The 16259-nt window shown below is 39.2% G+C and overlaps 1 long non-coding RNA gene across 1 annotated transcript in view; it reads left to right on the plus strand.

The window, feature by feature from the left end:
* Positions 1 to 837: 837 nt before the first annotated feature.
* The window catches only part of LOC310643939, a 747427-nt gene continuing 732005 nt past the window's right edge, over positions 838 to 16259 (plus strand). Inside the window, exon 1 of the long non-coding RNA XR_014493191.1 lies at positions 838 to 918. This is a non-coding gene — a long non-coding RNA (uncharacterized lncRNA). The remainder of the gene's footprint in view (positions 919 to 16259) is intronic.

Here is a 16259-nt window from a genome sequence, read left to right on the forward strand (position 1 = left end):
GAAAGGAGTCCGGCAAGGCTGTATACTTTCGCCCTGCCTATTTAACTTATATGCAGAGCACATCATGAGAAAGGCAGGGCTAGATGATTCAAAAGTTGGAATTAAGATTGCCGGAAGAAATATCAACAACCTAAGATATGCAGATGATACCACTCTAATGGCAGAAAGTGAAGAAGAACTAAAGAGCCTCTTGTTGCGGGTGAAGCAGGAGAGTGCAAAACTTGGGTTGAAACATAACATTAAGAAAACCAAGATCATGGCATCTGGCCCTCTCAATTCCTGGCAAATAGATGGGGAAGAAATGGAGGTAGTGACAGATTTTATTTTCCTGGGCTCCAAGATCACTGCAGATGGGGACTGTAGCCAAGAAATTAAAAGACGCTTGCTCCTGGGAAGGAAAGCCATGGCAAATCTAGACAGCACACTAAAAAGCAGAGACATCACCCTGTCAACAAAAGTGCGTATAGTCAAGGCTATGGTCTTCCCAGTTGCAATGTATGGCAGTGAAAGTTGGACCATAAGAAAGGCTGAGTGCCAAAGAATTGAGGCCTTTGAACTATGGTGCTGGAGAAGACTCCTGCGAGTCCCTTGGACTGCAAGGCGATCAAACTGGTCAGTCCTAGAGGAGATCAATCCTGACTGCTCTTTAGAAGGCCAGATCCTGAAGCTAAAACTCAAATACTTTGGCCACCTAATGAGAAGGAAGGACTCACTGGAGAAGAGCCTAATGCTGGGAAAGATTGAGGGCAATAGAAGAAGGGGACGACAGAGAATGAGGTGGCTGGATGGAGTCACTGAAGCAGTAGGCGTGAGCTTAAATGGACTCCAGAAGATGGTAGAGGACAGGAAGGCCTGGAGGAATGTTGTCCATAGGGTCGCGATGGGTCGGACACGACTTCGCAGCTAACAAAACACAGGGTCAGTTATAAAGGACTCAAATGTCTGTACATCAATGCACAGAGTATGAACAATAAACAGGTTGAACTAGAAATTCAGGTAAATGAGGGCAGATATGATAATGTTGCCATTATGGAAATCTGGTGGGATGAAACCCACAAATGGAATCATTTAAAGGAAACAGACCAAATAAAAGAGGTGGAGTTTCTCTCTCTATAAGAAATGACTACATCTGTACAGAAATAGAGCACAACAATGATGAAAACTCTTGAATGCATTTGGGTCAATATAAAAAGGAAAAAAATGACATTGCCATAGGTGTATACTATAGGCCACCCAACCAAACAGAGGAAATAGACGAACCTTTTGCTAGTCAGCTAACTAAGGTATGTAGGAAGCACAAGCAATAGAACATAGTCAAAGTAGAGTCTAGCACAATACCAACAAAGAAAAATAACAGCTCTCAAAAGATATTAGCATGGCTGCATAAAGAATTCTCTGATAAATTGAAAGATAAAAAGACAACCATAAAAAGTGGAAAGGGGCACATAACTAAAGCAGAATATCAGCAAATAGTCCAAGCCTGCAAAGATGAAGTGAGGAAAGTTAAGGCTCAAAATGAACTAAGGCTTGTGACCAAAGTCAAAAATAACAAAAAAAAAACCAACCCAAAAACTAATTTCAACATGTAAAAAAAGAAAAAAATTAAGAAATGATTGAGCAAGAAGGTGACAAGCAACAGGGAGAAAGCAGAACTATTTAACTCATTATTATTTTAATCTGTCTTTACACAAAGGGAAATGAAAAAAAAAACAACAGTCCAACCTATCAAAAACAATACAATAAAAAATAGATTAGAAACACAAATTGAGATAGGCAAGAAAATGGCAAGTGAGCACCTATCCAGCCTAGACGAGTTCAAATTACCAGGACCAGATGCATTGCACCCCAAGGTTCTCAAGGAACTGGCAGATATGATCTCAGAACCACTGAACTATATTTTTCAAAGATCCTGGAGCACTGGGGAACTACCAGAGGACTGGAAAAGAGCTGATGTAGTTCCCATCTTTAAAAAAAAGGAAAGAAAAAAAATAGATCCAGGAAACTAAAGACCTATCAGCCTGACCTCAATACCTGGGAAGATTCTGGAAAAGATAATCAGACAACAAATAAACGAACACCTAGAGGCGAACAAAGTCATTACTAAAAGCCAACATGGGTTTGTCAAAAACAGATCATGCCAGACAAACCTTATTGCATTCTTTGACCAAGTGACAAAACTAGTGGAGCAGAGGAGTGCTGTAGATATAATTTACTTGGGCTTCAGTAAGGCATTTGATAAAGTTGGTATAGGGTTTCCTGCCTGAGCAGGGGGTTGGATTAGATGACCTCCAAGGTACCTTCCAACTTTATCATTCTTATTAAATGCAAGAGTGAAACTTTTCTAGCAGATGAACTTAAAACATTCCCTCCTGCTAACTTTGGGCTGTTCTTAAGAGTACATAGAGAAAGGGAGAAGACAAACAAACAAACAAACACATTTTTCTTCACTCTGTTTGGCCAGACAGATAGAGTGAGGGTATTTTCTTTTTGGTAGCTTATTTTAAGCAGAATTTCTAGCAGAATTTAAAAATTCTTTTCTCTTTGGATTAGAGACAGTTAACAGTCACATTTACTTCACACACAAAGACTTTGACACACATATACACACAAAGACAAGAGAACAGAAAAGGAAACAGAAGTCTTAGTTTTACACATCCTAGTCATTCCCGCCATTTACTCAAAATTAGGGAAGGCACATCTTAAACATGCCACGTGGTTGCAGAGAGAGAGAGAGAGAGAGAATCGCTATTTCTTATTTTCTCTTTGAGTACCTTTATTTAGCAAATTGGTTTCCCAGCAAAACCCGAGCAAAGCCCATTTCTCACAAATTTGTCCTGCTCGCTTCCTTTTCATACCATGCAGGACGGGCACTTGCCTCTCGCCCCACACCTCGAGCAAATCTCCAATGGGTGTCCTAATTCCCACCCTCGAACTACAGCTAACCATGTTCTCCTTACAATGTGGGGTTTAATTGGCTTAGTCGGCTGCCTAGCGGCATTTCCCAACCACCCCCAGTGGCACTTCCCAGCCACTCTTAGCAACACTATCCCTGCCACCTCGCCTGTCAGTTTTTGGGCACTAAAAAAATTTACCCAGGAAGACTCCAGTTCCCTAAACAGAGTATGGCCCCTTTCTACCTAGAGAACGTCTTGCCGTCACTTTTCAGACAAAAAAAAGTGTCTGGGGAGGACCTGCTGCAACAGGTACCCGGCCTCCTTCTCATACCACTGCCTGTCAGTTTTCAGACTTAGGAGAAGTCTGGGAAGACCTATGCTTTTTGCATTAGTACAGGCCCTTCCTATAGGTGGGCTGTGCTTACAGGGCCTTACCAGCTGGTTGCCCCAAATCCAATTCTCTCATTTCATTCCATTTCCATACAGCCTTTCCCTTTTCCCTAACAAAAAGTCCTGCGCTCTGGCCAAAAAGGTCTTCTTACTTACAAACACAGAAACGTACACACATTTCTTTCACTCCCCTGGGCTTTAAAGTTAAAATTTAGAGATACTCACCTTCACCTTCTTTCCAAAGCAGCCCTTGAGCTCAAACCCCAAACTCCCTTTACTATCCTGGCTCCAAGTGGGAAGGGCCTGGGAAACCCATCCACAGACACAAAGGGGTCTGCTGCCGGGAGGATGGGCTTACCAGTCTCAGTCCATTGGAGAGGTTAGCTTGGGGTCCCATCTGGGGTGCCAAATTGTAGGAATTGTCTTTATCATGGTTCCTCCAAGCGGGGAACAAACATGGCAACTGCTTTGGGAAGAGGGTTACAGTTTATTGCAGAAGAAAGCCAGACAGGAAGATGGATCCAACAGAAAAAAAGGACTGACCACATGTGGGTAGTGGGTTTTTATGCCCCCTGAACTCTATTGTTTGGAGTTATTTCTGGTTCCTGTTTGGGGCTATTTCCTGTGTGTCCTGACTCCAGGTGTGCCCTTCTAGGAATCTTGCTGGTTGTATATCCCAGCCCCTACTTCCCTGGGGCTGGAGTATGTACCAGTAAATGTTAAGCCTTCGTCTACCTAAGCTCCTGGCTCCAACCTTCTTGATGGCTCACATTTGCACGTCTATAGAACTGGTTTTCTGTTGGGGGGAAGGAGTCCTGAGACTATTAAGAAAACTGAGCCTGCTTTCCTGGTTCTTCAATTTCTTTTTAGGAAATATATTTTTCTGCCCTTTTAATATTTCCTTCTCTGGGGAGCTGACTTCGCTCACCTATGTCCTCATGAAACTTTTCTGTCACTCTATTTCTTAAAAATAAATACTCTATCTGGACATTTGTCTATATTGCTTTTAAAACTGACACACAAACAGAAACAGGGCAAAGGATATATTAGCAAGTATTATCAGCATGTTGATGATATCTTACTCCAAATAACTGGTGAATTCTCTAGGGATTATTAAAAATGAAAAAGTAAAGATGAAGAAGGCATATCCAATAAAAGATTAGCTGCCAGGTTTCCTTGCCTGCTCCCCAAGATCCACTTGGATCTGTCCATAGAAATGCACTGTCCACAGTGTTCTAAATTCCCACCCTTTGCAAACAGCCTAAACATGGCCAACAGTTGCTATGAGTCTTACAGATTCAACAACTTATAAATGTGGTGATACAAAGATAGATGAAAGCTGCTACATTTTATCATCTAACTTGTAAGCCATCAATTTTAGCCTAGTCTGTTGTGCAAGCTCATATAGTTTTATTTAATAATCCATGCTTGGGTGAATTTCATGTGATGATTTGTATGAAGAAAGTTCTATAAAGGAAAAAAAGTTCCCTACAGATTCTGAACATGCAACGATAACAAATAATTAAAGCTAAATAAACGAGATGAAATTTAGCAGCACTTTGACTGTGGGACCCTATTCCCCCCTTCTTTATATATTTTACAACCATTGGGAATATGGATCTTTGAAACACACTTGTCCATCATGAAACTGCAAGCCTTAACATGGCAGTTGCCACAGAAAGAAACCCAAGCAGTGTTTACAAAAAGGCAACCAACCTATCATTTGCTAGGGATGCTGGAAAACAGGTTGGGTTTAGATCAGCTAAAAAGTGAGAGTCCGGCTGTTTCCATGTGGCAGCACAGTGGGGTTTTTCCTTGCTTGAATCACCCGCAGAACTGTTATTTACTTAACAAACTTGACTTTTAAGCATTACCAGGCATCAGCTTAAAGAACAGGGAAATAAGGTCAAGGAAAAGCAAGGCCCAGAGAGATAAAAAAGCAGGCAGGTGTTGATTTAGTTTTCTCTCTTTCACCCAGAGTGAGCCAATATTTCAGGTCAGGCTCTACAGAAAAAGAAGACAATAATCCCGCCCTGGATTTTATCACTAATAGGCCTTGATTGGCCACCTGTTTTGATTGCCATTCTAACAACACAGAAGAAGGCAATTCTAAAATTTAGGCTAACAGAAAATGTAGATGACCATTAAATAATGGAAAAGAGGGCATCTGGATTTTTGCATGCCATACCTGGTAGTCCTAAGTAAATAAAAAAACACTGAAGAAGGAGAAGGAGAAGAAGATATATTTTTAAAAGCACCATTGTAAAACGAAGCAATTAGAGATTCAATTTAATTTGGCAATATCTCCAAAACCAAGACTTCTTCCTGTGATGAAGTTAATGCTACCAAATCAGAGCTGTAAGAATCTGGGTGGTTATATCGGTGTCTTTTTGTTGCCATCTACTGACCATTTGGATATTTGCAGCCCAGTAGCACTGCTTGTAGCACATTTGCCAGGTTAAGCCTCCATCTCAGCTTTGTACACCAAAGATGCAGCCAGATTATTCAATGGAGTTTGGATGAGTCTTGTGAGAAGCTGATGATTATGTGCACTCATTTTGTCTTGCTAAATCATGCAACTTATATTGCCAGTCTCTTTGGATGGTATAGTATAGCGTACTTTTATGGTGACAAACCTTTCTCTCTCCCCCACCCAATTATTTATTTATGGGGTGTGTGATTTTCTCCAGTGGTGGGATTCAAATATGTGAACAACTGGTTCTTTGTGTGGATGCCCCTACCGTAAGTCCATTCTGGACCTGGGCAACAAAACATTAGCTACCGGTTCCACCAAAATGGTGCAAACTGGCTGAATCCCACCAGTGGTTTTCTCCTTGTAGATCCTTGATTAGGATATTGCTTTCTGCTTGATTGTTTGGTTGGTGTTAATCCCTGATTCTCTGGGTGATGGTATTCTGGTCTTTTTGTTTCCTTCTTAGCTTTAACTAAAACTGGCAGGGAAATTTCCTGTGTATATACGGGGCAAATCCCACACTCACCAACACTGATATTATTTAGCTGTGTAACTAAATGTCTGCAAGCAAACAAACAACCTCAAAGAACACCAAGGTTTCCATAACTTATGTTCTTGTGTGAGATATGGTTCTTATTACATAATTTCATTTGCGTGATGGCTTCATGATATGTCTGCCATCAATTTGACACTATTATGGCTTATTACAAATATTGTTCTCAGTATTCCCAGCCAGCATGGCTAGTAGATGGTTTAATAAAGCTATAATAATTTTGATTAGTTTAAATTTTAAATAGTGACATGGCTGCTTGCTTTTTTCTTCTCTACCATATGCAGGAGGAAGAGAGGAGAGGTGAAGGTGCTCAAATCTAAGATTTTAACAAGCTTGTTTGCTTAGCACTGAAGTATGGCTTAATGTTACATCTGAACTAAGCCTGTATTTAGTGAGTCACACTTGGGCTGGAATTTTTGCAGCATTTATTGCTCTTCAATATTACAGAGAAGACTGTTGGCACACAAAAGGATATTGCTAATACTGTTAATGTGCAATGCATCTATTAAGGCTGCTCAGAAAAAAAAACAGCTTTGTAAGAGCAATATTTTGTTAATATTCAATGACTTTTCCTTATAGTGTTTTTTGATGGAAAACACATGGAAATATTTCATATCTTTTGGCATGCATTTCAAGAGAATGAAAGAGAGGAGAGGAAAGGAGAGAGGGAAAGGGAGAGAAAAGGAAAATATGCAGGATTTCTGAGCAAAGCAGCTGCTGTGTGGAAACCATTGCTTAATATGCTGTGCTTTATTGCATATTTATTTCTTTGCATCCATCTGTTTTCACTTGTTGTCTCTTGTTTTATAATTGGATTTGAGGAAATTTGGGGGCAGGGAATAATCTTCCTGTTATTTGTTATTGCAATGCGTTGCACAACGTGATCCTCAGACCCAAAACAAATGCAATCATAAATGTTCTTCTGTTCTGTTAGGATAAGAAATCAAGGTAGAAAAAGATACATCTAGATGTACTACTGTGTTCCCAGAAGATTTTAAGGAGGATTCTTTATATCATACTTAAAATGACCAGTTTCCTACTTTCTTCAGCCAAACACATGATTGTGGTTTGTGGGGGCTTTTCCAGACAATAATTTTACTGTTATTATAGATGCACAGCTGTTCAGCTGCTGCAGAGGAATTCAGCCCCGTCCCCCTCAAATTTTGTGTCTGATGCAGGAAAATCATATTTTCCTGGGACTCACAGGATAATATTTTGTGTCTGGGAAAATGAGATATTTTGCTAGCCTATTTATGCTTGATTGAAATAGTGCATATCAGCCCCAATGAGAAACATGTGCAGCAGGTTTTCATTCTAACCCTTGCTATTCTGTAACTATTAAAGCAATATTTTCCTTTCTGTGCATTTGTTTTACCTTGGTAAGGCATTTCTATGATCTCACTTATTTTACAAAGAAACATACAGATTGGGGTAGAGTCCTAGCAAGCAGTGTGAATCTACATGTAGAAGCTGAATGAGAAATCTAGAAATGCTGCTTTTGCTGAAAATGTTTCTATGAATCGGTGTCTTTTCAAGAAAGAAAGCAGTTGGAGCACTGTTTTGCAATAGCCCTGGTATCTTCAGAGGTCATCTTCCAACTTGCGCTTCATGTATTGCCTCTCATGAGATAAGTTAAAAGGCTAGTTTGGACACAATTCACAAGTAGTCCTTTCTCCGCCTGCTTAGACAAATAGCAATAGCACTTAGACTTGTGTACTGCTTCACAGTGCTTTACAGCCATCTCTAAGCCGTTTGCAGAGTCAGCATATTGCCCCCAACAATCTGGCTCCTCATTTTACTGACTTTGGAAGGATGGAAGGCTGAGTCAGTCTTGAGCCAGTGAGAATTAAACTGCTGGCAGTCAACAGAATTAGCCTGCAATACTGCATTCTAACCATTGCACCACAAATACTAAAGCTTGCCATACAGGATCTCATTTTGGGTAAATCATGCCTTTGCCTTAGTTCATCATCAGCTGTACAAATCACCTGTTGTACTTTCTGTAAGTTTGGTTCAATTATACTAAATATTACAAATAATTGTAACCTATCCTGCCATTTTACATAAAGCTCATCTTGGAAGATAATCTAAATTCTGCACCCATTAATCTGAACTTTGGCAGGCTTTATCCTGTCATAGAGGCTAATGTACACATAGAATTCATCTAGTTCTCTCAACTGATAAAGACAAAATATACAGGATTTATCTCTCCTCATAGCCACAAAGCTTTTCATAATAAGGTGATCTTCTGCTGTGGATCTTAGATGAGTAGGACTTGACCTGAGGTAAGTTAAAAGTTTTCTACATAGGATAATGTACCAAAGGCACTTTTTCAAAAGGCAACTGTTTCTCCCCCCCCCCCACTTGAAAACATTTTGCTTCTCATCCAGAAGGAGATTCCTTCAGTAGAACTGAAGAAGCTTCTTGGATGAGAAGCAAGACATTTACAAGGGAAAAAAACAAAAAAAGTCCAGCTGCCTTTTGAACAAGTACCTTTTGGACAACCATGACCTGGATAATTGAGAATCTCCACAGACATTTACACAGGATAAAGTTTGCAATGTGCTTTGAAGGTTTGAGCAAAGAAACATGAAGGGGGAAATTCTCACACGAAAAGGATATTGGGCTATTCAACTCCAAACAGAACAACAAAATATAATTTTTGGTTTTATTCCTATATTTATCTCACTGCAGGCTTTTTGCCTTCAATTTCTTGCCTTCTGAACTGAAAATGTTATATTTAGGTTTTCTTCCATCCAGATGGGGAACATTATGGGTGGTGAGAGATGCACCTCATAATCAGAAAAGAATAAGGATGTGCTGCACAGAATTACAATGCCAAGTGGGTAAAGTTGTCTTGCACATATGGTTGAGGTCAGAATTTTATGGGGAAGGAGTTTAACATAGGTTTTAAGTGTTCCCTTTGTTTTATTAAGTAGGTTAAGTTTGATTCATGGGCTACACTACAGCTTTTGTGTTTCCTGATTCAGAATTGTGGAAACAAGCAATTGTGGCTAGATGTGGTCGGGTATTGCATTGCCTATATATGCTTTATATCCTAAATTGTTTTATTGGCAAGTCTGATGTTGATTAATTTTCCTATGAAATCATTGGAATTGTTTTATTTAGCAATCTCAGGGTAATTTTGATAATATATCAGATGGCAATCTTGTTTCCTGTATTAATGGAGAAATTATTAATCAGTAGTAGAGTATCTATTTTGTCTGCAAGCTTTAATTCTCCAGTTTCCCGCAAACTGACTCCCTCCAGATGTGCCAGAATTCATAGCCAGATTGAAAGTCCCAGTGTATTTGGAGACCCACCAGGCTAGGAAAGCTTGTTTTACCATTACAAGTTGTATTTTAAAAATTAAAAGATAATTATGTTATCTCACAATTAGCTAGCATGTTCAAGAATTGATTAAAGTCTCAAGAACTCTTTTTAAACAAGTGCTTGACTCAATTGTGAAATGATCTGCAATTTTAAAACATTCATACAGTTATTTTACTGAAATAGTATATTGCAATTTGATGTTTATTTGAGGAAAGCTGACTCATGATAGTTCTTTGAGATTGATCTAGAAATAATACAAATGCTAAGGGTAACACTAACAATAACAGAACTTTTTGCCTCTGAGACAGTCACAATGTGTCCAAAATCATTTTAGAATTCAGCTAAAAATACTTCTGACCTGGTTCTAAACATCTTTTTTATTGTTATATATATATATATATATATATATATATATATATATATATATATATATATATATACACATACATATATACATATATACAGATACAGATACAGATACAGATACACACACACACACACACACACACACACACACACACACACATATATATATATATATGTGTGTTTGTGTGTGTGTGTGTGTGTGTGTGTGTGTGTATCTGTATCTGTATCTGTATCTGTATATATGTATATATGTATGTATATATGTATATATGTATATATGTATGTATATATGTATATATATATGTATATGTATGTATATGTATGTATATGTATATGTATATGTATATATATATATATATATATATATATATATATATATATATATATATATATATATATATATATATATGTTAGATGTGACAGGGACGTGGTGGCTCAGTGGGTTAGGACGCTTAGCTTGTCGATCAGAAGGTCGGCAGTTTAGCGGGTCGAATCCCGAGTGCCGCGTAACAGAGTGAGCGCCTGTTACTCGTCCCAGCTTCTGCCAACCTAGCAGTTTGAAAGCATGTAAAAATGCAAGTAGAAAAATAGGGACCACTACGGTGGGAAGGTAACATTATTCCGTGCGCCTTTGGCATCTAGTCATGCTGGCCACATGACCACAGAGACGTCCTCGGACAAGCACTGGCTCTTCGGCTTTGAAACGGAGATGAGCACCGGCCCCTAGAGTTGGAAACGACTAGCACACATGTGCGGGGGAACCTTTGCCTTTACCTTTATGTTAGATGTATATATCAAGGTGACATATATTAGAATTTCGCTCATTTGATCCTCACAGCAATAACTTTGTTAGATAGGTTATGCTGAGACGCTGGGACTGGCCCAAAGTTAGCAGGTCTTGATAGAGGAGAGACTCACTCTAGTCTCCCCAGTCCTTATCCAACACCTTAACTGTTACACCTGTATTATGGCTATGTAAACTTTTCTCTTAGACTCTTGCACTTGCATCAAAAGTGCCCACAAAAATTCTATGGTGAATGTTTCCCATCAGTTCTTTCTCGGGCTGTTTCCATTTGGATATTTTCTGCAACGCTTGATATGAAGGGAGTCTTGGAAATGAAAAGTAAACAAATGAAGAAAACCTTAGAATATTAATGATGGCTCCAGTCCTGTACAAAGTGGCCTGAATTACAGTTTTATGGAAATAACTGCAACATACTGAGTACATATGTTCAGGATTTAGGTTTTAGTATGCAAAATAGAAATCTCCAGAGAAAAGCAATATGTAAGCTAGAACTTATCACTTTACAATTCACTTTACTTCCATCATCTTCTGCCATGTTTCCCCCCTTACCCTCCATTGGCTGTGATATGGTTCTGCTCAGAATAACACTAAAAATAATATCATTGATCGGTTATTTGGGTATTTGTGAACATGTGAATTAATGCAGAAAATAGAAATTGACTCTTACTTTCCACTATCCCAGGACTTGAAGGCAGCAAGCCCTATATATTATACAAGGCAAAGACAGGATGATGATTACTTCTCTTACATGTTGTTTGTGAGCTTTCTGGATGCATTTGATCAGCCACTGGATGGCCAAAAGGCTGGAGAACAATAGAGCCAAATCCAGTAACAATAATAGGGAACAGAACAAAAATATCTTTGCATGAATTACTGGATGTATTACATAATTAGATCTTAATGTAAAATTAAAAAAATCAAGGAATGTCTGCAAACATTTCTATGGATTTTTCCTACTTTATAAATTAACAGAAAAAGCAATCAATACCTGTAAAGTGAATGCTGGTAGGTAATTATTGGATTTACAAAGATTCTTCTAGTCATGAAGCATTGATTCAAAGAAGGAAGGAAAGAAGGGGGCCGAATCTTTAATTCTTCCAGTGTTAGGGAGAATTCAGCTGTCTTGATGAAGCTTTCTTAGAATGTAAACTAAGCCTGTGTTAGTACTTCTCCCCTAATGGAAAATAAAAAATTCCTGGGTTGAGGTTTTAAAAGATCAAATGTAAGAGAAATAAATACTGACACCTTAGTTCATATCTAATTCTATCATGATGGGTATGGTCTTTACATAAGACATAATGGCTCAAGAATTTTAGATCACGTCCTCAACCACTTAATTCTTCCTGTTTCTGTGATGCTTTATGGTCAAATGTCTTTGGAGATTCTCAGTCATCCAGGTCATGGTTGTCCCAAAGGTGCTTTTTCCGAGAGGCAACTGGCTTGTTTTTCTTGGAAGATGTTTCACTTCTTATCAACAAGTTTCTTCAGGTCTTTGATTGGATGGTGGGGAATGGAAGGATTTATATTCCTCGCGAACAACTAGTCATTTGCATTTTTTAAGAGAGTCGTTGATGCCCCTTGGAGGTTTATCTGTGTCCTCAGGGTCACCTGAGTAGTGCAAATGGGTGGAGTCTTCTTGGAACTGCTGAAAGGAGATAGATGATGTATCCCACCCCCTCTGTTGACGGGGAAGTTATCAGAACCCTACACCACCAAGCTGAAGGCCTGCCTACTAGCAAAGATGGAAAAGAAAAAGAACTAAAACATATCAAGAAAGCCTTTAGAACGTCTGGCTATCCCAAATGGGCTTCATCAAATCCCCAAAAAGACCCAGCAGGAGCTCCTCCATAACAGACAAAGAAGAGAACAATAAATGAAGCAATGTTGTCCTTCCATATGTTGTAGGAATATCTGAAAAGCTCAGGAGGATCTTCAGCCAACACAACATACGTGCACATTTTAAACCCAGAAATACACTAAGACAGAAGCTTGTCCACCCCAAGGATAAAACACCCAGACACAAACCGAGCAACATGGTATATGCAATACAATGCAGTGTGCCATGTGCAGATCTGTACATTGGCGAAAGAGAATGACCACTATATAAATCCATGGCACAACATAGGAGAACAAACCCATCAGGACAAGATTCAGGAGTCCATCTGCATTTAAAAGACAAAGGCCACTCTTTTGAAGATGGCAAAGTCTGCATTTTGGACAAAGAGGACTGCTAGTTTGAAAGAAGTGTCAAAGAGGCCATCTAGATCAAAACTGAACAGCCGTCTCTCAACAGAGGGGAGGAATACACCATTATCTATTTCCAGTCTATCACACAGTCCTTTCAGCAGTTCCAAGAAGGTTCCACACTCATTTGCACTACACAGGTGACTTTGAGGAACCAGATAAACTCCAAGGTCTTCAACAACTCTATATAAGGATGCAAATGACCAGCTGTCTCCAAGGAGTATAAATCCTTCCATTCCCCCTCCATCCAGTCAGAGGTGAAGAAGCTTCTTGGATGAGAAGTGAAACGTCTTCAAAGAAAAACAAGAAAGTCCAATTGCCTCTTTAAAAAGCACCTATTTATTTTTTTTATTTTTTTTATTTTAATTCCATTTATATCCCACCCTTCTCCGAAGACTCAGGGTGGCTTACAAGCTTAGCAGTAGCCTTCATTCTATGTATATGCCTGCTTATTAGGGCTTTCACACACACACCCAAGCGGCATTATTACAAAGTCAGCTTATTGCCCCGAACAATCTGGGTCCTCATTTTACCTACCTCGGAAGGATGGAAGGCTGAGTCAACCTTGAGCCTGGTGGGACTCGAACCTGCACTAATTGCAGGCAGCTGGTGTTACTTAAGGAGGCATTAGCCCACTGCTCCACCAAGGCTCTGGGACTTTACAGTCAAGAAAAATCTTTTACCATGTTTTGGGAAGTTCTTCTTTTCGATGCCTGTGTCTAGATGGTACTTTTGCTTTGTTTGATTTAATAAGTCTATTTTTACCATTCAAATAACATTTGCTAAAAATAAGCTTTGTTTTCAAAAGTGTCTCTAATCTCATCTTTTGAGGAAACCCTGGAGTGCAAATAAAGGGAGAATTTCATATGATATTTGAGGTCTTCAAGTCAGAACTGAAGTTTCTGATGTCTTCCTGGACAATTCCCTGCAGTTGTCTTGGTAATATTTCAGAAGTGGTTTTGCTCATGCCTATTTTTTAGGCTGTTGAGAATAACTAGCCAAAAATCACCTAGCCTGCTTTGTCTAAAGTGGGATGAGAACTCATAGTTACCCAGTTTCTAGCCTGATGCTTAACCACTATACCAAACTGGTCTCTAAATATTATAGGGCAGTGATGGCAAACCTTTTAGAGACCGAGTGCCCAAACTGCAACCCAAAACCCACTTATGTATCATCCGTTGGGTGCCGGGTAGGCGTGGCCCATTGGGTGGGTGTGGCCCATTGGGTGGGTGTGGCCCATTGGGTGGGTGTGGCTGCAGTGGTAACAGCAGACTGAGTGGGACTAAAAAGTTCAATCAGTCAATTCCAACTTTGCAAGATCTTCGTTTTTCCCGCAAGAAGTTGAAATTGATTGATTGATTGAACCTTTTTTTTTTTGCACACGGTGGCAGAGGCCTAAAGTGAAAAGGTTTTATAAAACCCAGCTGAAGGCCTAGGACTTGGGCGGTGGCACCCGTGCCCACAGAGAGGTCTCTGCGTGCCACCTGTGGCATGCGTGCCATAGGTTCGCCACCACGGTTATAGGGTAATCAAAAAAGAAACTCTTACCATGAAAACACTATTAGTTATGAGAACTGAAAGTGCTATATATGTGGAAATAAAAATCCAGATAACTAATAAGTGGCAGCTGAGAGCTGAGAGTTTTCTTTATCTCTGTACTGCTGTCTAGTGGCTGTCCATGGTTTTACAGTCCAGATATGATAGACATATATCCTGGGTCCTTCTGCTTTAGAAAGCAGATATAAAGAATAAGAACATTAGAGAAGTCACCTGCAGTGAAGCCCAAACATGTTTCGCTGAAAAACAAGAAATATGGAGAGAAAGTGGAGAAGTTGGACCTCAGCCAATGAGAGAATGAGAGGGATGAAGGCTCGATGGGGTGTTTTTGAACCAACTGTACAGATAAATGACTCAAGACTATTATTGAAAAACTGCATACCAACTAAAGATAATGTAACCAGCTGGAACAACAACCAAGATTGGTGTGGGTGAAGGAGAATGCCAATAAACAATGCAAAGAGTTAGTAGCAGACAGCAAAAGCAAGCACAGAGAATACTTAACAGGATGCATAACAATGTAGGGTGGATTTATTTCCTCTCTATTCCTTTCCGTTTAAACCCAATCAATTTACTAATTAATCCATAGGATCTATGTTCTCATTTGGAGTATCAGGTGAGAAGCTAGTGATTAATACATAATCCTGCCAAGATGGAAGCCTGATTATTTGATTTAGAAGTTGCTTTTGTAATATGATACTAAATGTGCCACTGTGACTACTTTAAATGTTACTAAAGGGGGCTTAACAATGTAAGACAGTGAGGTTTAAGTTGTATTAGAGGGTACAGAAATTTTAAAAAGGAGAAGTCCTGGAGCTGTGTGTTCCTTATAGAAATAGTTGAAATACTTGCATTTCAAGCTCCCCCTGCCCCCCCCCAATGCTGGCGACCATGACAACTATATAACTCAAATTAAGGATTTCTTTATGGAAAAGGTAAAGATTGCTGAGTAGAGATTTCAAAATTGGTGAGAACTATATCTTTGAGAAGATACTTCCCATCCTTCCTAAATCTCTCTGTTAGGTATTCACTTTTAAAAAAAAATCTGAACCATGATGCAACGGAAGACTCTAAAAGGTGACAAGGCTGGGGACCTTTCTTCAAAAAATGGGTAGTTGAGAGTTTATGTTCCTGTTTTAAGCTGCTGTATACGCATGAAAAAAAATCCATCTCGATTTTTATTGATACATTTGACTGAAATGGTCTACAATGGGAATTTACCATTTTGATCTGTCTTTGCCTGATTTAGCTGTCTTCGTTTTCTTTAATTTGACTAAACTATCTTGACTGGACTCCACCAGAATGGGACAAGCTATGCTTTATTTAAAATAAAGATGTTATTCCTTTGACCTTTTTGCACATGGTCTCATTGGATTTGTACAGCACACTGAAATACAGACTAGTCAGATTAGTCAACCACATTGCAGCATGACATATTATGAAAATGTGTAAAACTAGCTCATACGATGAGTGGGATATATGAAATCCCCAAACATGGATTAATAACTTTAGTCAAATTAAGGATTAGATGGTTGGGTTGAATCTGCTGTACTCAGGGACAAAGCTATTTTCAGATATTGCCAGCAGTGTGAGAATCTGAAGACATGTTTTTGCTGTGTCAGATTCACCTCAACAGCCTGCAGT

This window comes from Vipera ursinii (genome assembly GCF_947247035.1).
Source record: "Vipera ursinii genome assembly, chromosome: 1".
NCBI lineage: Eukaryota > Metazoa > Chordata > Lepidosauria > Squamata > Viperidae > Vipera > Vipera ursinii.